The sequence below is a fragment of the Anolis sagrei genome, chromosome 4, assembly GCF_037176765.1.
Source record: "Anolis sagrei isolate rAnoSag1 chromosome 4, rAnoSag1.mat, whole genome shotgun sequence".
Classification (NCBI taxonomy): Eukaryota; Metazoa; Chordata; class Lepidosauria; order Squamata; family Dactyloidae; genus Anolis; species Anolis sagrei.
The window spans coordinates 214517434-214541217 of record NC_090024.1 but is presented as its reverse complement, the minus strand read 5'-3'; the positions used below and the strand labels follow the sequence as shown (position 1 = coordinate 214541217).

The following is a 23784-nucleotide window of genomic DNA, read 5'->3' as shown; positions in this document are numbered from 1 at the left end:
GAAAAAGAAAAACTAAGAACATAATAGTATTCTTTTGTTATAGTGGGCCTGGAGAAACCCACAAGCAGGACATGGATGGAACAGTGTAATACCAAGGATATGTGGATTACTTTTTCCTACCTAGCTGCATGAGAAAGAATTTGTAGAGTGTGCTTCTCTCCAAGATTAGGAATTAGTTCCCCATGCACATAAACTAGCCCCTGCATGCAGGACAAATGGCTGGGTAACCATTCTTCAAAACTGAACATGGCTTTTTCTCCCAAAAGTGCTTTTCCAAAGACTGACAGACTTTTACTGTGAGTGGCCATTGAAATTGTGCTCCTGCCTTTCAATTTCTCCCTAGGGAAAAATGACTTTTTAAAAATGGCATATTGGGATGTAACTCAATGGCACAGGGAGCAGCAACCTATATTTCTTTAGGATGCCAAGATTCTGATGCCAAAGTGCCTCCTAGAACTGGACTTCCACTTGCACTGTAATTAAATTGAATCTACTCCTTGGCTAGGCTTTGTCCCTGAACAATACTACCATTTGAGAAATGCATTCTCAGGACACTCATATATCACCCAGGCAAACTCTGTGTCCATGATGTATTGGCGTAATGCATCATCAGAGTGCACTCTCGCTCTAAGGATGTATGGGCATCGTAGATCATGGAGTTGAGACGGAGTCGTGATCTACTACTCAGAAGATGGCACCAATCTCAGCTAGGCTGGGTTAGGCTTAAAGAAAGGAAAGTTGGCATCTAAAACAGCAGTACTGACACAAAAGAAGCTAAACAAGTGATTATGTACATATGCATATCAGTGCCAACCAGGGGCTGTAATGTAAGTTATATAATGATTCTCCTCCAGGATTTCGTCTGCATTTTAAGAGAACAGTCCAAAATACTGGAGTTCAGCACCACAGTTCCCTTAAAGTTTAGACAAAAACTCAGAACAGATGCCTACCAATCTGATATGGGGAACACCAGCTGACCACTCTTTTACATATTTATTTTAAGCCACTAAGGACATGTCTACAACAGTTTCTTCTGGTCATTATTCAGTGCCATAGTCCCAAAATTGGAAATCTGATGCACCGCTAACCCTAAAAGTTCTAATAAATTTTCTCACTACATGTGTCCTGCAGTAGCTATCCAACCAGGGTGCAGAATCTCACAGCATTGTGAATTGTTTTTATTGTACCTCCTTATCCTCTTTTTTGTGTGTTCTACGTTGTGAACATGAGCTAATGTCCTAGATGAGCTACTTAATACTGTAGCTATCTTAAGGTGCAGCTTTTCATTATAAAATGAAGTTTGAGACCACTTTTACTGCAATGGCTCGATGCTATGTAATCATGGCAGTTGTAGTTTTACAAGGTCTTTAGCTTTCTTTGCTATTATACTCCTGCCTCACTAAACTACAAATCATTGTGATGACAAAAATAATAAAACCTATAGGGGTAGTAGAAGAAACTTTCCCAACCTCTTATTCTTATATTGTAATGTATAGCTGTATGTCCTAATGTGTTAAAAAGCATAGGATGCCTTGATTGTATTGGTTTTTACAAATGCAAAAAATCTTCATATGTATTATATAGACCAAGGAAACATGAACTCTCTGATCTGTTCCTTCTTATCCCATTCATGGTTCATGTTAGCATATTGCTGAGGTTTCTGCTCATAATAATGATTTCTTTAAATGATGAATCCATTTACTGTCAAGCATCTGTACTGTCCTACAAAATAAGGCCTGCATATGGAATAGGGTGAAAATACTGGATAACACTGGATTTCATGATCATTGCTATCGTGAAAGCTTGGGTCTATGTATTGATGACCTCCCATCATTACCTTTTCTACTCACTTCCCCCAAAAGACTAGAACACGGGAAAATAATATTTTACCCTCCTTTCAACTTTATCCTTGTGCTTTTACAAGAGGAGGAGAAAAGATGTGGTACATAAACAGCTTGTGAATAATGACTTGCCACACTTTAGCTTGGCTATGCCAGTTGGATCTCTTTATTTTCTTTGTCGGAAGGGATGATCTCCACACTTTCTGGTGTAGGGTAATATTTCCTCTCCAATTATGTAGAACATACTCTTCCTTTATATATAGATATAGATATAGATATAGACCTGATGGACTTGTTTATAAATAGCTGTGTGTGCAGCAGAACTGAACCCCGAAGCCTTGAGCAACGTCAGCAGCAGTAGGACTATTTGAGCCTGAGTTAGAAACCACATGGAGCTTAATCATTAATCACTAGTCTTTAATTAACAGCTCTGAGCTTTGAACAAAAGGCGCTTACCACAAGGCTGCTGAGGTGCCCTGAACTGCTTTGGTATATTTTCATTTGGAGGGCCCAATGGCCTTTGAAGAGAAGCTGATGGTGCAGCTAGCCTTTGTGTCAAGGGTCAAGATATTAAGGAAGAGCAGATGTTTATGGCCTTTTCTAGCCTGGCAGCTGTTTAAAGCTGACTCAACATGTACAGAGCTGCCAGGCCCCAAAGCCAGAAGGAACTCAGTGTATCAGTGACTTGTTGAGAACAGGAATCCAGGCTATCTGCAGTTAAGGTACTGACCTCTTTTGCACAGGTGAGGTGTAAGCGATAAAGAAGTTAAGTTGCGGGAAATGTTGACAAGGAGAGTCACAGTGTGTGTCTTTGGAAGGGTGGGGAGCTAAGCATTTATTCGGTAGAAGCAACTATTTTTTGCTCTGTTACGGCATTTCATTTTAATGTAGTCTTTGTCAACCAGGTTTCTATATGACATTGTAGTGAAATCATGGGGTACTCCTCTGAATTGGCAAAGACAAGCGAAGCTGGTGGCTCTGGTGTCAGTGAGGTAGTAAATCTGTCCCTGGTTTTAATCTGATCTTTAAAGCAGCTACCAAATTGCTGAACCTATTTTGGGCATAGGAATCAGCTCCTTGGATAGTTCTAAATTTCAAACGGAAACCTAGAGTGGCTTCATTGTCCTTCCGGTATTCACTGGGGATAAAATAATAAAGATTTATTTGCATGTGATACTTTCCTTTGTGGTGTAGTGGGGTAAAGACATGTATATTTATGTGTTGCTTTTTCCAGATTAACCAATCAACAAGGCAACAAACTGTGATGATGATGACAACATTCATATTGGTAGCATGTGGATCTCACGGCCAGCCTGTATTAAAATGGATTTTGGAAGAACATAGGTCTGACTTTGAGTGAGTATTACCAGATGTCCCCCTTGAGAAATGTAAAAGCAAATATTTAGAGAGTGTCTCTGCAGTACACAAAGTTAATTTGATCTGACTTTACCAGCAGGACTCTATTCTATAGGATCCTGGAATCTGTAATGTGATGGGAATATTTCACATTTCAGTATTTAGCAATTCAGGGAATTCAAGAGGATTTTCTAGTCGAAATAATAACAAATATTAATTTCTTAGCCACCTCTCGTCATGGTTAAAGGAGAGCTACAGTATCACTAAAAACACACAATCGTCTTAAGTATTCTATAAAATACACATGTTAAAACTTATTTCTACAAAATGCATATTAAAATAGACAGTAATTCCAAGTCATTAATACTGAGTGCAAGTTTATTCGATGCTTAGACCATAGGTCTTTCACATACAAGTCAAGGCAAATAAATAAATACCTGAACACCAGATTATCAAATACAATATAAAATACACAATAAAATCCTATAAATCATTAAAATGTTACATATATCGATGGCAAGATGCACCTTTAAAATACTACATAATGTGTAGACTCATACCTGCGTAATTAAAAACCAAGTAAAAGCAAATAGATACAGCATTATTAAAACTACATAAACAGCCACTATTAGTTGAAAGCATCCCCAGCACAGTCAACTGCAATATCAGATATTAGTTTTGCCCAGATTTTCTGTGCTGCCAGGGCAAAAAGAGACACCTTTTGAGTAACCACGGGGTTAGTGTCAGCCAAGAGATAGAAAATCTTTTCGGACACATGTTGTTCTGAAGGAGGTGAAGAATAAACCCGAGTATTTTGGTTCTTGGATCAGAATACAAAGGGCAGAAAAGCAAATAGTGAGGCAGATCCTCAATTTCCGGGGCCCCACAAACACTAAACAAAGAGCCAGAGGGGTGCCCGTATATCCACCAACAATCACTGCTGTGGGCATACTTTGAAAACGAAGGCCAAGTCAATAATTCCAATATGATAATTCTAAGCACTAAATCGAACTACAAATCCCAGTGTTCTGTATGATGGAGTCATGGCAGTTAAAATAGAATCATACTGCTTTAACTGTAGACACATGCACTGTCCTCTAAAAATAGAGTTTAGACTTGTTTAGCGCTGAGTCTATAACCATGTCTGTATATATTTTAAAAAATATATACCCAGTTATTATTCCATAATACCTTTAGTTCACAAATCCTATTGCAGTCAACTTCTTCTGTTTTTTTTTATAAAATCCATAATAAGTTTCCATTCTTCTTGCAGTTTTTGTGCATTATCTTGTTGTAGAATTAAAGGTAATTTGACCATTTCAGCCATTTCAAGAAATTTTGTAATCCATTCATCTGGTGTTAGTATTGTTTGTTGCTTCTATAGTTTTGCATATTCAATTCTTGCTGCAATAGTAACTACTTTTGACGTCCTGAATGTGTCTCAAAGTACCTTATAAAATATAATAAAATACAATAATATAAACTATGAATATATTTAACCAATCAAAATGCATGTATAATGCCCTGTAAAATCAAAATATCTTTGTCATACAAACTTTCCAATCTGACATAACACTTTTGTCACAAAATTGTCCATTAGGTAACAATGTGTAGCACAATCTATTCACTGAATCCAATATTTTGAGTACTACTTACTCCAGCCAAGTGTCTTGGTTACTTTTAGCTTTATTTTCAAAACAAGAGGTTGAAAAGCTTCTAAGTTCTGCCCTACGTCTTAAAAACTCTTCCTTTAAATGACCGATATATGTGTTCATTCTACTTACATTTCAGTGAGGGAAAAACACTTTGCACATGATATAGGAATTCTTTCTTTTAATGTTTAAGGGCCAAGATTTGACCCTGAAAAGTGGGTCTGGAGCTGAGGCAATGCAACAGCAAGATGTTAAGTTTTGAAAATTGGAACGAACAATTCAAAAAATATACAATCCCTCCCCACTCATATTGCCTTTCTTCCCCCCAAATCGTCTTTCCTTTTTTTCATGTCAACACCAAACAAGACAGGACTAAAATTAATGGGGAAAGCAGCAATTAGCAAATTAGGTTAGCAGCGTGTTGCAGTGTGCCGTGGCTGCCAGGTGTGAGGGGTTCTGGCAGTATATTTATTAGAGGCTGTCAGAAAAGTGACACTTTGATGAATGGAGCTGGGTAATCAGCACCCTCCGACAGTGAGCACTTCGAGGCCTCAACATGCTAAACTGCAAAATCAAACCTTTTTCTAACCCCCTGTACAAAAATAATAGAAGTTTAAAAACATGTGGGGGGGGAGCATCATATAAGAGACATATATTTTTCCATGCAGAGTTAATGATTATGATGTTGATGGTGATTAAAACAAGGCAAGAACGCAAAAAGTAGTTGTATGTCAAAGAAAAATTTTGAAACTATGGGACCTCTGTTTCTTGCAAGATGCAATTTACAGTTTTTTGAAGATTAGATGTTTATTGGGAAGGAAGATAGGTCATACCAAGAAATTATCCTCATATCTCTGCTAAGACAAAGTTAAGAGTAGGCAAAATGTCACTCCACGCAAAAACTCAGTTGGTGCAAAATATTCAAAATTAATTCAACTGGTTTATGATCAATTTAAAGAATGATATTATTACTATCTGCTAGGGATGAATAGCTAGTGGCTCAATTGGAAAAGTTGCTTCAGGCCTTTTGCTGTCTGAGGGCCCAGTGCTGAAGAAAGAATCATCTCTTGATTCTTTTTATTCTCCAATCACTTTCTGAATCTCTCGACTTTTCTGTTGTCATTCACATTTTGAGTGGTACTTGAGCAATTGAAAAAAAAATCAATACACAAATTCAAATTCTCTTTAACCGTCCCAGTTTGAAAAATATAATCCTAACTGCCATCCTACTTTTTCAGCTGCTCTTTGGAAGGCCCAGTGTCTGCTGAAGATACTTCAGTTTGAGATCCAGCATTAAGAAGGGAATAAATCTCTAAAAAGAAGAAAAGATCTCCAAGAGTCCCGGTCACCAAATGTGCTCAACTCAGGTCTTGCAAGCTTGGGGCAGTGACGTCCTTGATCAGATGAATCAACCTGCTCTTCCATATTTCTTAGTGTCTTTTCCAGCACCACATTTATTTTTTCCACTGTTACGATTCTTGATTATCCAACTTTAATGTATTAAGAAATCAAAAACTGTACGGTGTGGATGGTTCTGATGATGATGGTTCATTATATTTCAACAACACTTGAAGACTTGATTTTTAGTTCCTTCATAGCTACCCTTCCAAATTTTAACCTTCTTGTGGTTTCTTGACTACAGTCTCCTCAGTATGATCCAGATATTCAACTCCACTGAGAAGAGTCTTCTGTGCAAAGCTATCCATCATCCTTTTGTTCAATGGCTAACTGTGGATGGCCAGTGTCAAGGGCCCTGTGTTCTCTTCAAAGGGATATGTACCTTCAGTATAGATATGATTTGGACAGCCATCAAAGATAAGAGGATTATTCTCAGATAGCCTTGAAGGGCTATTCTCTCTGATATAGGACACATGCCCACTTTCAGCTTTTTCTTTCAGCCTACAGATAGTTCCAACTTGAATAGACCAATAGAATCAATCAGATTGTGCATTGACTTTTTAATTCAGTAACTGATTTTATGGGTTTATTCTAGTTGAACATAACTATAGTATTCAGATCAACATGTTTCTTGTGTTGCCTATTTCTTTTTCTTGTGATCTAATACCAACATATCCCCCAGAGATATTTTACTTAAAGTACCCACTTTTCAGACACTGTTGGACATTAAAATTGTGTCCTATAACCTTCATTGATCCAGTTCAGTTTTGCCTTTCACAACATCTTTCCCCATTGCTTTTGCAACAAGTGACAGAGAATTTGTCTCATCAAAATGTCATCATGTCTAAATAGAGACACTGTTTGAATCACAGTGAAAATGAGTAATGATCACAATTATGGGCCATATAACAGTCCAATAAAATCTAATTAAAATGATCCACGTCCCATCTGCCAACAGCATCTATGCAAAACCAGCCATTTGGGAAGAAGGGGGAGAAAGTAAATATTGTCACGGTCATTTTTAGAATATTTTCACCATGAAAATCTTACTTGCATTTTATAGTTACCCCAAAAGAGACTGCTAGATGATCTGAGAAATAGATTCTACTCACTTATCTTCTGAAATAGGTAGAAGGCAGTTTACAAGGATTTTGTAAAGTTTTTCGCAGCAGAGATTAAAAGGGAGATATCTGGATAGTTTCCACAGTCTTTCCCCCTCTTTTTGAAAAGGGTGGTGATAGTGGCATCCTTGAAATTTGCTGGGATTTTCTTAGTTGCCCACACTTTTTCAATGAGATGGTGGAATTGTTTTGTCAGTTCAGGTCCACCTTCTTTAAAAATTTCAACAGGAATTCCATTAAGTCTGATGGCTTTGTTATTTTTTAATTGACTAATGACTTTACTGACTTCCTCCAAACTAGGCAGTATTAAAAGCTCCCAAAAGAGATTAGGTTAGCTCCCACCCTTCTCCTTCCAATCCAGCCTAAAAACATGGATTTTTAAGAAGGCTTTTGGCCTCAAATAGGCTGAAATGGTCCCATATGAGGTTTACACTTCAGCACTTTAGTTGTGATTTGAAGGAAGCAAGTTTTAACTATAGGTGGTCTACATTTTAAACTGTGTTTTCTTAATTTGAAGTGTTAATAGTGGGGTTTTTTATAACTTTTATGTGATATTGTTTTTTTATATTCATGTACCATTTATGTTATATACTACACTTGTAGTGCCTTATAAGCTGCCCCAAGTCCCTTTTTGGAGATGGTGGTGGGATATAAATAAAGTTTATAATTTATTATTATTATTATTCTGTGTTGGTCAATCCAATTGAAGTTTTAGTTCAAACTTTTAAAAATCTATACAAGGACCCTCTCATAAAGATGCTGAATACTAGATGGAAAATAATTTCATTTCCTTGGGTAGTTTTAGTTCACATTAAAACAAATAGTGAACTCACCACCACACTGACAGGGATTCTTTTTTAAAATTTGACTACTGGATGCTCTCACAAGTCCTTGGGAAATAAAATAAAGCCAAAAAATTTAATAGTCAACCTTGTTTAATTCACTCTGTGCAATAATAAGACAAATAAGACAGTTTCCCAAATGAGATGCAATGCAAGCCCTTCCCATTGACATTGCTCCCAAACTATGGAAACCTTTACACTCTGAAAAAGGGATGTGCAAATGAACCAATAATCTTCCATATAAATATTACAATAAAAAGAAAAGAAAATACATATTATAAGGCATCACCTCCAGGAAACAGAAATCACAGAAGTTATTAACAGTCTGTCAGAGACTCTGTAGTTCCCTATCTTACCGACCTAGAGTTTTGTTAGTAATAAAGGCTGCTTCTTAATGTTTCCAACTCTCAAATGCATAATTTAATACTCCCAAGGAACAGGCAAGGAGGAGGGAAAACATAGCATTTTCATAAAGGACTATGAAGTTGTCCAATTTTCCAGACCTTCAGGATGACAGCCTCTGAGTGCTGTATAGTAGAAGTCTGTTTATGCATTATGAATACATAGAGACTTTGCAATTCAAAGTGACAGAGTTTGGCTTTTGCATTGCCTGGCATTACTAGATTATATTGCAGCACCTACAGAATTGCTGGAGACTGAGTAAGCATGCCCTGGGATATATAGTGGAAAAATCACCTGCCTAAGACCTAATGGCCTTATCCCAAGACATGCTGCGCCAGCTAATATATATTTCGGATGAGGCTTATGATGTTTCCTGCTGCCCCAGCTTAAAGTCACAAATCAAAAAGTTATGCTGCTATTGCAGTCAGTGTGGGGGGCATCGGATACTTTGCCAGTAGGATAGAGTTATGGCCTTTTATCCCACTTGGCATATATAAATATCTAATACTGTAGGACAGAAGTACTAGATTTGGCTGTTTCTTCAAGGCTCCCAAACAAATGTAGAATTACATTTTTTTAAAAACCCACAGGTGTATTGATTCACCCAGGGCTGAAAATATAAGGGATTCAAGGGATTTTTTAATCCCTTGAATCAGTCTCCATTCTGATCAGATGTTGTTTATCATTTTTGGGTGCATTTAGCACAACTTGTTAGAAATGGTCTATCAATTTTAATGGTAAATCAGAGCCCCCGGTGGTGCAATGGGTTAAACCCTTGTGCCAGCAGGACTGAGGACCAACAAGTTGGAGGTTTGAATCCGGGGAAAGAGCGGATGAGCTCCCTCTGTCAGCTCCAGCTCCCCATGCGGGGACATGAGAGAAGTCTCTCTCAAGGATGGTAAAACATCAAAACATCCAGGCAATGTCCTTGTAGACAGCCAATTCCCTCACACCAGAAGCGACTTGCAGTTTCTCAAGTCATTTCTGACATGAAAAAAATGGTGAATCACTTTTGTGAGTTAAGAAACTAGAATGTTTAACTTTAGCTTTCACAAATGAAAACTAAATGAGTCACAGTGATTCATTTCAATGAATCTTGGGCCACTAATGCTAAATATAGAATCATGAAGTTGGAACAGAAGCAAACCACTATATCTGTTGTTTTGAACTCCATGTCTCAGGACTGCCTTCCAAGTCAAGACAAGACTAAAGCTCTTCTTCCTCTCTAGATAGAGAAGATAGTCTACATAGCCATAGTAGCCAACATAAGAATCCCAGTAGATTGTTTACATCAAGATTCTGGTCCTATGAGGACTCCCAGAAAGAACAGAAACAGGCTGTCAAGGATGCCTTTCTCTCTGTTTTTGCCCCCCAGACTGATAATTAAATAAACCAAATACATTTTCTAGAAACTGAGGTATGAAGGGTAGTGAAGACAACCCTACCTCTCTGGATGTGGAAGTCACTTTTTGAAGTACAGCAGTCGTCAAATGGTGATTTCCAAACTCTAGTCCTCCAAATGTGTCATCTGCCCTATGAAATGATCAGGAATTCTGGGAGTTGAAGTCCAGAAAACCTGGAAGATGAGAGTTTGGGAAACTGTATAGCATGATGCCTCGGGTTGAATTTATGAGTCTGAGATTTGTTCCTAGGCCTCCTTCCTTGTTGTAGGCAAAACAGAAGCCAAATTTATACCTCAAAGGGGTGGGGGAGTCTGTCCAGTTTCTCAACTACAATAGAGGGTGAACAGACAGCTATATGCTATGATCGCACCCTTCACATTTTAAAAAGAACTTAATCTCAGCTGGGCTTCTAAAACACTGGAACTAGCATGGATATAAATCTACATTTTTAAAACACAAATTTAAATAAGGAAAGCATGAATACACACATATATGTCCCAATGTGTTTCACTTTGGCTTGAACAAAAGTCCACTGTATGGTGCAAGTGTCATATTGGTCCAAATGCCAACAACAAAAGGAAGAGTAGGTGGAGGTGGCTTGTGACTCCCACAGTGGTTGTATTTGCTGACACTTTGGGGCAGTGGTTGATATCAGAATCACCAGCTGCCACTGGGAGAAGGGCACCGCTTCACAAAGAGAGAAGGAGGGAGAGCAGAAACCTCAAAGATGTTCTGAGCATGATTTATTAGCACAACATATTTCAAATCTCATAGCTCTTGTTCAGAGGAAACAAACTTAATCAATTAAAAGGATGGATAAAGTTGTCATGCAAACACGCTTTCTTTGTCCTAGCACAAGTGATCTTGCACCAGAGCCACGGCCTTTACATTTGACAATGTCAACTGTTAAAAATAGCAGCTCTCTGATTAAAATACAGGTGTGAGGTAGTGATCTGAGGTTTTGACTTGATGTGGCAAATCAACCCCAAATTTTCAATCAGGCAGGAAAAGCATAAGGAAATTTTATCTAGGCTTACATTCTGGTCCTAAGCTACCTTACAGGGACATTGTGAGGTTATCAGTTCTTCCATCATGTATACATCTCCGAAGTTACTGGAAGAAGACCACCAGCATTGAAGCGATGCTCCTCTGCCATCAGCTCCACTGGACTGGCCACATTGTCTAAATGCCCAATGACGGTGTCCCAAAGCAGTTACTCTACTCCAAACTCAAGAATGGAAAATGTAATGTTGGTGGAGAGGAAAAGAGGTTTAAAGATGGGCTTAAAGCCAACCTCAAAAACTATGGCATAGACACCGAGAACTGGGAAGCTATGACCCTTGAGCACTCTAACTGGAGGTCAGCTGTGAACAGCAGTGCTGCAGAATTCAAAGAGGCACGAATGGAGGGCAAAAGGAAGAAATGTGCCAAGAGGAAAGCACGCCAAACCAACCCTGACCAGGACCACCTTCCATCTGGAAACCGATGTCCTCACTGTAGGAGAACATGCGGATCAAGAATAGGGCTCCACAGTCACCTACAGACCAACCACCAAGACACTACATCTGGAAGACCATTATAATAGATAGGGGAAATTATTCCAACAGCATGAGCATGCTGCCTATGTGCAAGTGCACACTTAGAATCATAGAATCACAGAGTTGGAAGAGACCTCATAGACCATCCAGTTGAACCCCCTGCCAAGAAGCAGGAAAATCGCATTTGAAGCACTAAAGGTGGGATCTCGCTACAGACATGCATTTATGAAACCAATTGTTGATGAGCATATATCTTTTCTGAACTTTGGGGAAGGGGGCATTCAACTCCTGTTTGAATGACATCTTTCTTCATTGCATAGAAAATGTTATCCTGGCTTTAAATGTGTTCCCCTGGCTTTGAACTACAGTATATTAAGGTCCATTGTAACATAAATTAAATCTTTATGTCAGGAACTGCACTAAGTGGCCTTTGAGCTGACAACTGAAATAGTTTTACCTTTTCTCTAACTGGCTATCCTATTCGTTAATGGAAAGAGTGCAAATCTTCCACCGTGTATCTAAAGCACCTAAATGCACAAAAGTGTTATCAGTAAATCAGTTAAATCTTGTTAGTAGAAAGGAAGTCATGATGGCAGCCAGGTTACCCCAAATGCAAATCATCTGGAAGTGACAGTAAAATATCATGTAACATCATATTAATACAATAGTTCACAACCTGTGGGTCCCCAGGTGTGTTCGCCTACAACTCCCAGAAATGCCAGCCAGTTTACCAGCTGTTAGGATTTCTGGGAGTTGAAGGCCAAAACATCTAGCAACCCACAGATTGAGAACCACTGTACTAATAGGTTTCCCATGTGTACAAGAACAGTCAAGTTTCCTAATCTCTCAGAGCAATTCTTATCAAGCAGTGAGTTGCCTTTTGCTGTCATACATATGTCTTCACTCTTTCTCCTATTCCATCTCTTCAGACATCTGCAAAGCATGTTTAGGTTAATATATACTTAATATATACATTTGGAAGACATACATATATATTATCCTCATATGTCTTCCAATATGGAATTAATTGAAAGAGCTTCAAATTCTGCAGTTAAGTGTGTACCTCATCTACTCTTAATGTGGTTTCTTTCATAGTCCAGTAAGCTCTTGGACTACATCATGGAGCAGGACTGGTCAAAATATAATTTGCAGCACACATGTAGGTCCCAAACCCTTTTTTGAACCACTCTGGCACTCCTTCTATGTTGACCAGATTTTTTAAAAAAAATGGTCACCACAAAATTCAGGAGCAAGCTAATTGAACTACTGCAAATGAGGAAAACGAAATACACTATAGTAAATGGGATAGTCAATACTAGAATCAATTTTGTTCAATATAATTTGTCGGCATCATACTAAAGTCTATTTAAATACATTAAAGGTTCATTTAAATATAAATATAAATTCAATAGCAATCAATCAAGTATGAGAGAAGGAATTAATAATGAGTTGGGAGCTCTTTAGTGAACTGAATAATATTTAATTAAATATTATTTCATTAAATAATATGTATTTAATTAATTATTTAATTATTCACTCATTTCAAACCAAAATGGTGCAACTGTCAAGTACTTGGCAGCTTGATCAGGGACCCTGTTTCAGTTGTCCATCCCAACAGAAATAAACCACTCTATGAGTTTACTATGTATTTATTAAAGAACTGCTCAGATTGACCATTTGTCCCGATGTCTTGGGGGCTTTTGGGGGTCCCATCAACCATTCTAACACCTTGTAGTTTTTTTTAAAAAAAATAATCCTGGAATGCTACATAGAATCATGTTATAGCTGTATTGCAAACATCCATTCAATTCTCCAACAGCATTTTGTGGATCTGGGAAGGAGAGCAGGCACTTACCCAGGTTTCTTCCAATGCCTAAGTCCAAGTATGCTATGGCATTGAATGCTAATTGTCCATATGCCTTCATCTCCCAGTTCCACCATGTACAGACAAATCTACAGACTATACAGACAAATGGGCTCTGTCACAAGGAAACACTAAATTAGGTCAAAGAAATTTCATCTAGAAACAGTGAGGAGTTGACTGGTGCATGTTCCAGTACCAGAGATGGCCCTACTATTAGGCAGGGTGAAGATAAGGTGCTATATTTTAGAGGAAGGAACTGACAAACCCACTTCTGCATATTCTGTAACTAAGAAATTAATGGGATCCCCACAAGTTGACAGGTTACTTGAAGGCATATACAGATATCAATATCTGAGGTGGGAGAAATTTCAGGTTCCAGTTTTCACTGAGACGTTGAACCCATTCACTCTCAGCCAGACATCCCTCACAGATGTCACTGGAGGAAGGTGAGACATAAATGTAATTCAAAAATTTACCAATAACAATAAATAGCCACCCTAAAGAAGAAACATCCGTATTTAATAAATTCAGCTTGGTCCTCCTCACACCTACAACAGAGGATCCAGAAAAATGTGCCATGCCTTTTCAAGTTACCAGATGGAATTCATCTTCTATTTCCCATTGCATATTATTTTATTCAGCATTCTGAATCTTACTCCAGTTCCATTAAGGGCTCAATCTACTTATATATTTCATATTCCCAAGCAGCCACGTTAGTATTGATATTGCTGTGGGTTATATCTGCACAAACATGCCTGTCTGATGTTGCATCAATACTAATAGGACTTTTCATGTTGGCCACAGCTGTATGGGAATTTTCAGACGCTATTGTGTGTAGAACATAAATATTTATATACATGTATTTGCCAATGTACGTACATGCACACAGAGGCAGTCAGACCTAGTTAATCAGAGTCAGTTTGCAAACTTCATTGCTTGCAGATAAAGAAAAATATATATGATATTAACATATCAATAGCACATACATGCTGAGAGAGTGATTACTCTTTACATCTTCAGGACACCCAGATATGCCATGGTTGCATTAGCACTCTAGTTTAAATATTCTCTGTTTTTGTAACTATGTCTCCTCCCTTTTTCCTTGCACTCTCTTCATTCTCACATATTCAAAATCTCTTATCTCTGTTTCTCTCTCCCTCTTTTATTTATCTTTCTCATCTTTTCCTGCCCTCCCCTCTCTTGGTTCCATTCATCTTCCTCACATCTTCTCTCTTCTACTCTGGTTCTCCCTTATCCCCTCTTTCGCCTCCCTCTCATTTTCTCTAAACTTGTTTCACTTGAAAATCTCTACCCTTGTGGTTGCCTACTGCTGACTTCACATTTGCTGTGGTGTGAACTTCACATCTGTGAATGGATGACAGGAAAGATTAATAACCCTATGTTCCCCCTTCTTGTTGATGGTGGGGCCTATCTAATGAATAAACAAACAAATAAATAAACCCAGAGTTTTTAAATCCCCAAAATAGGTATCCAGAGGCTGGGAGAACACATTTTGCTGAACCCATTTGTTAAGGAACAGGAAATAAAATATATATAAAACATTCTAATGATCCCTAGTTTACATAGTCGGCATTTTCCCTTTAGCATTTTATTGAAGAAAGAGAGAGTTGAGAGCCACAGGATTAGCCCGATTTTCTCAGCCAACTTAACAGAGAACTGCACAGATAGAATACCTGGGAATATTCATTTAAAAGTCAATAAATTAGTAATAAATCTTGTATCTAAATATCATCAAGTTACTGAATTACTTTTGATACATCAATGAAGTGTATTCTAATAAGGAACATACTTCAAGAAAATGAGATAATTCATGGCATGCTAGAAACCTGAGATATATCAATTTTATCGAATTAATGATTGCATCTCTTATCTGTTTTGAAAATGGGAGTTACTGGGCCTTAAGCAAAGTCACAGGACTTCAAGGCAGGAAAACTAGCATTGCAGCATGCAATGATATGTAAATCTTACTACTCGTTTGGTTTTCCGTCTCCCTCTCTGCTAACTATTTTTGGGTAAAAGCCATAAATAGCTCCTAATCGTGCAACGATTGTGCCACCTGCCTTAGTGCAATGCTTCTAAGCTAGTTTGCCACCAATAACATGGCATCAGGGGCAAAGTTTTCTATTTCAAATCTGGCTGTTTTTATTTTCTGTTAGAAATATATTTGCTATTTTTTTGTTTTTATGCTTTAATTGCACAATTGTTCATATAATAATAATAAAGGAGCTACATTAATGTAGGAAAGCAGGATTATGAGAGTATGTGGAAGTCTGATCACAAGACGGCAAATTGGCAAATTAATACAATTGAGCTATTGAAGACAGGTGTAATATCAAAGGTTCTCAAAGCATTATGTACCCACTATTTATGTTAACATGACTGTAACAGAATAACGATTGGTATTAATAAGTCCATTGACAGACATTGTGTTAATGTTGCAACAGTTGAAGCAGTGCAATATGTAGTTTGGCCCTTAAGTTGTCTTTGTATTAAATTATTGCCTAATAAAAGCACAAAACCAGTGCTGTCTGCAGTGTTTGTACCATATCTGTTTACAGTTCTTTATCATATGTTGACAGCACTGAAGGAGTCTCCAATATTTTCAGACTGGATCTACACTTGCCTTGCGGATTCTGAAGCAGCACAGTGGACAAGACTGTGAAATATTCCTCTGATGAAGCATTATTTTAATTGTTCTGCAATACTAAAAATAAAGTCAAAAACAAAACTGACAAAGAAGTGAGATAACGCTAACCAGGCTGCACTAATTTTCTGCTTAAAGGGCAACTATATTAGGAAAGTATTCAATAATGTTATGGTGGGTGTTGAAATGTACCTGCTTTAAGGAATGAGCATTCCTCTGTCTTCTCTTCCTCTGTGTATCAGCCTATGCCAGAAGATTCAGATTTGTTTTAAGCAAAAATTCCCTTTTATGTCCTATTTATTTATTTATTTCATACATTTGTACCCAGCCCTTCTCACCCCAGAGAGGTGATTCTAGTTTAACATTGGTTACTAATGGGATCTGATCAGCATAATTTGGAATCTGCAAGTATCTTGATAATCTATAAATCTTTTTTTGGGAGGGGGTGCCATTGCTTGATAACAGAATCACCTCAAAGATGTGCCAAAACAAATGGTGTTTACCTGTCTCTATAAGAGGTAGCAACATGAGATTACCAGACTAACCCCTCAAGGAAGGGACTTCAAGAGCCTGGGACTTGGGATGGGGGATTCCTAATCTGAGAAGGCACATCGGAACAGCCAAGTTTTTAGGTTCCTTCTGAAAACTGCTAAAGTAGGGGCCTGTCGGAGATCTTTTGGAAGGGCATTCCAAAGTCGGGGGGCCGCCACAGAGAAGGCCCTGTCCCGTGTCCCGACCAAGCGCGCTTGCGACGTGGGTGGGATCACGAGCAGGGCCTCCCCAGATGATCGGAGTGAGCGTGTGGGTTCGTAGATGGAGATGCGGTCACGCAGGTAGGGTGGTCCCAAACCATTCAGGGCTTTGTAGGTGAGCACCTGCACCTTGAATTGGGCTTGGAAAATAAATGGCAGCCAGTGGAGCTCCTTAAACAGAGGGGTAGACCTCTCTTGATAATGAGCCCCGGTTAGCATCCTGGCTGCTACACGCTGGACCAATTGAAGTTTCCGAGCCGTCTTCAAGGGCAGCCCCACGTAGAGCGCATTGCAGTAATCCATTCTAGAGGTGACCAAGGCGTGGACCACCCCGGCCAGATCTGCCTTCACGAGGTACGGTCGCAGCTGGCGCACAAGTCTCAATTGTGCAAAGGCCCTCCCGGATACCACCGACACCTGAGCCTCAAGTGTGAGCGAAGAATCCAAGAGGACACCCAAACTGCGGACCTGTGGCTTCAGGGGGAGTGTAACCCCGTCCAACACAGGTTGCCACCCTATACCCCGATCCGGTTTACGATCGACCAGGAGGACCTCTGTCTTGTCGGGATTGATCTTCAGCTTGTTCTTCCTCATCCAGATCGACACAGTGGCCAGGCACTCGTCCAGCACCCGAGAAGCCTCCTTGGAATTAGGTGGAAAAGAGTAGTAGAGTTGTGTGTCATCCGCATAAAGATGGCACCCAACTCCAAAACTCCAGATGACCTCTCCCAGCGGTTTCATGTAGATGTTGAAAAGCATGGGCGACAAAATAGAGCCTTGCGGGACCCCACAGGTCAAAGGCCAGGGGTCAGAGCAGGCGTCTCCCAGCTTCACCATCTGGGTTCGTCCCTCCAGGAAGGACCGGAGCCACGACAAAACCGCGCCCCCAAGGCCCATCCCAGAGAGACGACCCAGAAGGATACCATGATCTGGTTCTAGATTGTCTTTCCTAGCCTGTATGATCTTTGGCCATATAGTGATGTTGCTTGGATTCAGGTGTACCCATTTTCCAAGATAAAACGTTGAAGCATATGACAGTGTTTGTGGCCTAGCAACTCTCTCTTTGTTCCATGAATATACAACATACTACATTGCTCACACCCTCCCCTCTCAAGTCTCTAGGAATACCATGTAGGTCATGCCCAAAACAATATCTTTACAACAACAAGAAAAATCCTGCACATTCCATTCTACTTGGTATGCCATGACATGGAGCATTTCCTTTTATTTGTTCAACAATGATTTCTAGCGATGTTCCCTGGTTCATCAACCACTGTCTAGTATCAATAGCAAGAACTCACCAATTTACTGTTAACAAAGCACATTTCCTTAAATAGTGCTTGAGGGCAATTAGATCCACTTTCAGTAAAAAGACTTGTATTTTAAAATAGTTTATCCAACTCTTAATTCTCCTTCAATAATGAATCTGGCCTTGATTTCAAATAAACCATCTCTATAATGAATAAAGAAGCAAACCCTGCCAATTTATACAAAAGATTTGGCTTGTATCTTCACATACGGTCATTTCAAAAAGCCGACTTCATGGAATACTTCACGAGCCTTTACCCCAATATAGATGTAGGTATTAACATACATTTGGAGCATAATCTTGCATGCAAAATCAGATAACTCACATCTTTGACACATTTGTCCTGGTCCTACAATACTTATTCATCGACAGCATCTATTAAAAACATACAAGCTTCACTGAACATGACACTGTTTCATATTCTGATGCAAGAAACTAATATTACTTCCCCGGAAAATTGTGTTAGGGTTCATAAAACAATAGTCCCTTTCTGTTTGAAAATATGAATGGAATTACAGAAGAAAATACCTTGTAAATAATCAATGAGTAATTAAATTTATTTTAAAACTGTACCAAAGTTCACAAGGGATGGGGGAAGAGAGAGAGAGAGATTGAGAGACACACACACACAAGCTAGTACAGAACTGCACAAAGGATTTGTCTGTATAATTAGTTATCTAGCAGCAACCCAAGCTCCTTTTATAAGGATTGATTTTTCCTCCGTTTTTGGAGATTGCATCGTGCACATCTGAAACTGAAAAATGCTTTTTATGGAACAAATACTCAGATGCCTTTGATAACACTACAGCCTGGAGATCTTAAATAGATATTTAATTTAAATTGAACAAGACACTTGCCATGGCAAATAAATAGCTGTTTATTAATGAAAAGACTCTTCATTGATGCTTAATGACCATTGAATCTGGCATTTCTATTAATCTGAAATAAATGTGTTTAATAATCAATTGGCATTTGTTTATCATGCAATAATGGTCTTATTAAATGAGAATTAAATGCCTATTAGACAATGTTAACTTAAAGCATCACCACATCTTCTGAATGAGGCTACAATAATTAATTCTCTTGCTGCTTAAAAAGGAGTAGCAGATTTCATTGTTACAGTATTGTAACGCACATTACAAAAACCCATAATTGAGAACTTTGAACTGTAGAACACAAAAGGAGAGAGATAAAATGTTTCCAAGGGCCAATTAAAAAGAATACTCAGCTTTCTGATTCCAACATTCAAAGGATATCTTGGGCTGAATTTTCATAACTTTACATTTTAAAATGAAAAAAAATCTTTGATCCTCTGAGGGCTTTATTAACTAGCAAAGAAACAATGTGTGGCATTTCCTTTTATTGACATCAGAGTATTTAAACAAAGCAGTAGATTTTACTTTTGAAATCAACAAAGTATTTAAAAATAGACAGTTCTACCATGACTTGAAATACTATTCTAAATTTACAGTTTTAGCTACGATGTTGGAGAAGATTGTAGCTCAAACTGTAAAACATAAACTATACCATGGTATCCTTCTCTCAATTTTATACTGATAGCATTTACTTCCAACAGAACAACCTCAGCGTTCCCGATTTCTTACAAGCTGACTCCAGGCATATGTGCTTCATTATTCTCAAGTAAGTTCTACTCACTTCTATTTAAACTTAACTAAGTTCAACAATAATTTTTAGCAAATAAAAATCATTTCTATGATATCAAAAACCTACAATGGAGAAAAAATGGCTAGAAGATACAAATCCCTGGCAAATGAATTGGCATTTTCTTCCATCTGAAAAACAAAAGGATGTTTTTCAAACAAGCTAAAAACTGAATAGCCAAAAATGGGAGAAAACAGAAGGACAATAAGTTTAAATAACTGAAAACTGGTTCTTTCTCAGAGTATAATGTCCCTTCAGCTTAAAGAGTACATCTAAATTTCTTCCATCACAAAATAAAAGTTTTCATTATAACTTGCCTACCCAGGAAAAGGTTTTTGGGTAATTAAGGGGCTTTACTTTTTAGTACACCTGTTCGCCAACTTTGCAAGCCACATAAATTTCAGCTTCACAAATTAGTTACCTACCAAAACAAATTCCATCCACATTAGATGAAAAAGCTGACAATTTAAACCAGAGGTTTAAAGTACCAACAAAATTGGCTTATGCTGTCCTTCTGTCCTTCTCCTTTTTCTAAGGGTTAAGAAATACCTCCACATTTTTAAAACCTTCACTTTAAAACAACGGAATATGTGGGCACATTGCACAATGTATTTTCTCCATGAGGTTTCAGCCACAAGGTATGCATTTTATTTATCTAGCCATGGATACACTCCTGCTTTGACTTGGCAATAAGCTGGCAATAAGCTTACATCAGTCGAGACTGTCAACTTCTGCACTTTAAAAATTGTTTCAATTAGGCTTTCATTTGCACCAATAGTTTCATTGAAAATCAATAAATTACAGCACCTAACTTAGTACATATATAGATGGCCAGAATGCACAATTTTTGAAAAGGCAGATGTATATCTTCTTTCATCACAAGAAGACATAAACTAACTAACAAATAACAAAATCTCCCTTTTAGCCAATTAGGATACTAATGATTCTGTATGATTTGTTCGCCCCAAACAAAATGAACTCTATTCAGGTGCCAAAATACATCTCCCAAATGAGCTCAGATGTGGAATATTTACTACAATTCTGCAAAGGCTGCATGAGAATAAATTCCATCTTCTTCTATAGCTATTGACTCAGAATCTTAATCTTTATCATGAACCATTTATTTTAAATTAACAGCATAATGTAGAATAATATATAGGTTATTGAGCCTCAAGCTTAGGGCACAAAAGACTCAATTGTATTTTGCGATTCAGCTAGCTAGTGGATTTTATTCTAGGAGATAAAAGCTAATTTTTACAAGTTTTTAACTTCTCTCACATAGGGAATCACTCTATTCCAAATGTTTAGTTCTCTGCATTTTCCCATGTTTTTTCCACATTCCTATGCATCTAGGTATATAATCCCTCTATTTATTCCTTGTTTGAGGTTTGTGTGAGAGTGTGCTTTTAAATGTATGGGCAGAACTGCTAGTAACCAAATTCTCCAAATAAAATCATTTTAATTCTTTCACTGAAAAGGATCATAATTAAATGCTCAAGATCTGTCACAACAGCTAGTCAGAGTGAACAGATCTGACATCCTTGGCTCTGAAAAGTGTACTACAAAGGGGAGGGGAAGGAGGAAGGAGGAAGGAGGAAGGAGGAAGGAGGAAGGAGGAAGGAGGAAGAGGAAGGAAGGAAGGAAGGAAGGAAGGAAGGAAGGAAGGAAAGAAGGAAGGAAGGAAGGAAGGAAGGAAGGAAGGAAGGAAGGAAGGATGAAAGGAAGGAAGAAGAGGAAGAGGTATTGACTTTTCAAAGGGTTCAGGGGATGCAGCAATGACCTATTCTGTTGATCAAACAACATGAAAAATACCCAAGTAATTGAGATTCTTGTTTTCATATGTGTTTGCTTTGTATTACTAAAATCTGATATATTCCTGAAAAAATGAGCTGCTTACATCAAATTCTGAGGATTCTCAAAGTGACACTTGTCTTATACTTTTCTCCTCGTCTTCCATTCTCAATCATACAACAGAGATTAACCAAAAGGTTTAGAGGAGAACATGCTTATTAACACCCTGCTTTAAATTAGAAAAGTCCTGCATTTACAATTAAACCTTCAGATTTGTCCTTTAGCATTTCTAGGCAAGAGCCTCTATTTTGACATGCTTCTTCAAAACATTATATTCTGTATGTTCAGGGCATGATTTCTGGGCAAAAAAGTGCAACTTAACCATGCAAGCTAATAAGTCTCTGGATTGGAGACTTCATGGGAAATGATTCCAAGCTTTGAAAAGTGGAGGGTAAGTATAAAAAATAAATAAAAAGTGAATAACTCAAAATATAAAAATTGACAGTGTCTTTTGAAAGTGGCAGTCAGAAATCTCAACATTATATTGCAAAGAACTTCTGAATCCTCATTATTTGGAGTGTGGTATGTTCCTAAAATGTAGGTCATACATTTTAAAAAATAGAGACATAGATTTCCTGATTTTCAGAGTGCCATCCTCCAAATAATTCCTACAGTGTCTGATGTTTTGAAAAGATATCTTCAAAAGCAATGTTAACCACATTAAATCAGAGCAAGATTTCTAGCCACCAGATCAGTATAGCTGGAGTTGCTCCAATAATAGATGCAAGTGTAGAACAATCTACGCTTTGTCTCCCATCTTAGGAAAGCGGTAAAGCTGTGTCTGTGGAAAAAATATCTGGTGGCTGAAATGCATCAGGTATCAGAACAATTGAACAGTTTAATACACATCAAAAATGAATATAAAAGACAAAAAGGAAAACTCACCCTGAAGGCAGTAAGTACCTTGCATTAGGAATTAATAGCTTGCTCTAGAGAAAACAGTAAGAGTCAGTGGACATGATTCAAGCTTCAATTGTAGCTATATGGGTGGCTTTGTTTTATTTTAACTGATGTTCAGTGGTGAACCAATTAACAATATTTTTTCAAAAAGAAAAAAGCCATCTCACGGTTGTTTTCGCTGTTTGTTCTGGTACTAGAATATGTCAAGTTCAAAGTCCCGGAGTGCCATCTTCTGGCAGTTTCTGCTTACAAAATTAAAGTCAAATGAATAATTTTACTGTTTCTTTCATGGGGAGTCAGACCAGCAATTCAATAGCCAGCAACTCTTTGTTTGACATTCCATGCTTTCCCTAATATGCTGTCTCATGATATATTAAAACATAACATAGTTATAATATTTCAGAGCAGTTAAAATATAATTATAAGAATACAGCCAAGTTTCATTAAAAGATTCTGGCTAGAATCCTCTATTACGGTTCTCTGTTATGTAGGTTTATTTATACTTAGCTACGTACCAGAAACTCTAAAAACATTATCAATGAATTGCAAAGACATGCAGCAGGACATTAACAAGAGTGCCATGATACATACCAAGCTCTAACGATGCACACATTGGTACTCCCTAGTTGTTGTCCTGATGCAGAACAAGAACTATGCCCATTGGTCCCAGTGTACATTGATCCACAACCGGCAGAATGGGATCAAAGGTGGATTGATGGGAATTACACCCAGATATGTAAGAATGGGATTTCAGCCTTAAAAAATTATTCCCTTTCTAATCTGATGGTTAGAAAGTGTTTGAATAAAAGAGTCACTTCAGTGAAAATTATCTTCATCCATACCATCATCCTTCGCTCAGTTTAATACCTGTGTTCATTGTTGAGGGGGAAGGACTGGAAGATAAATGTGTAATTCTGAATCAATAAAACAAATTCAGCCCTGCTGTAAAAATGCAATATCTCAGTAGAAGATCACTGGAAAATGAACAAAATAAATACTTCTAAAATTGTCATGTCTTTCTACATAATTTTACGCGAATCTATGGTGCAACAACTCTTAGAATACTGTGGATCCATCTAACCAAAAGCCTATAGGAAGATGAATCAAAAGAAGCAGAAAACTAGAACATCTTCCCTGTGAAGAAATATTTCAGGATTTGGGGAGTTTATATTTAAAAAAAAATAGAGAGGAATAGCATAGAGGTATACAATGCCATGAATATTCTGAA

At 37.9% G+C, this 23784-nt stretch overlaps 1 long non-coding RNA gene across 2 annotated transcripts in view; it reads right to left on the bottom strand.

Annotated features, from left to right (window-relative positions):
- Positions 1–22667, bottom strand: part of LOC132772609 (uncharacterized) — a 43577-nt gene extending 20910 nt beyond the window's left edge. For both annotated transcript variants that reach the window (XR_010909912.1, XR_009631238.2), the window contains exon 1: positions 22542–22667. This is a non-coding gene — a long non-coding RNA (uncharacterized lncRNA). The remainder of the gene's footprint in view (positions 1–22541) is intronic.
- Between the last annotated feature and the right edge of the window lie 1117 nt (positions 22668–23784).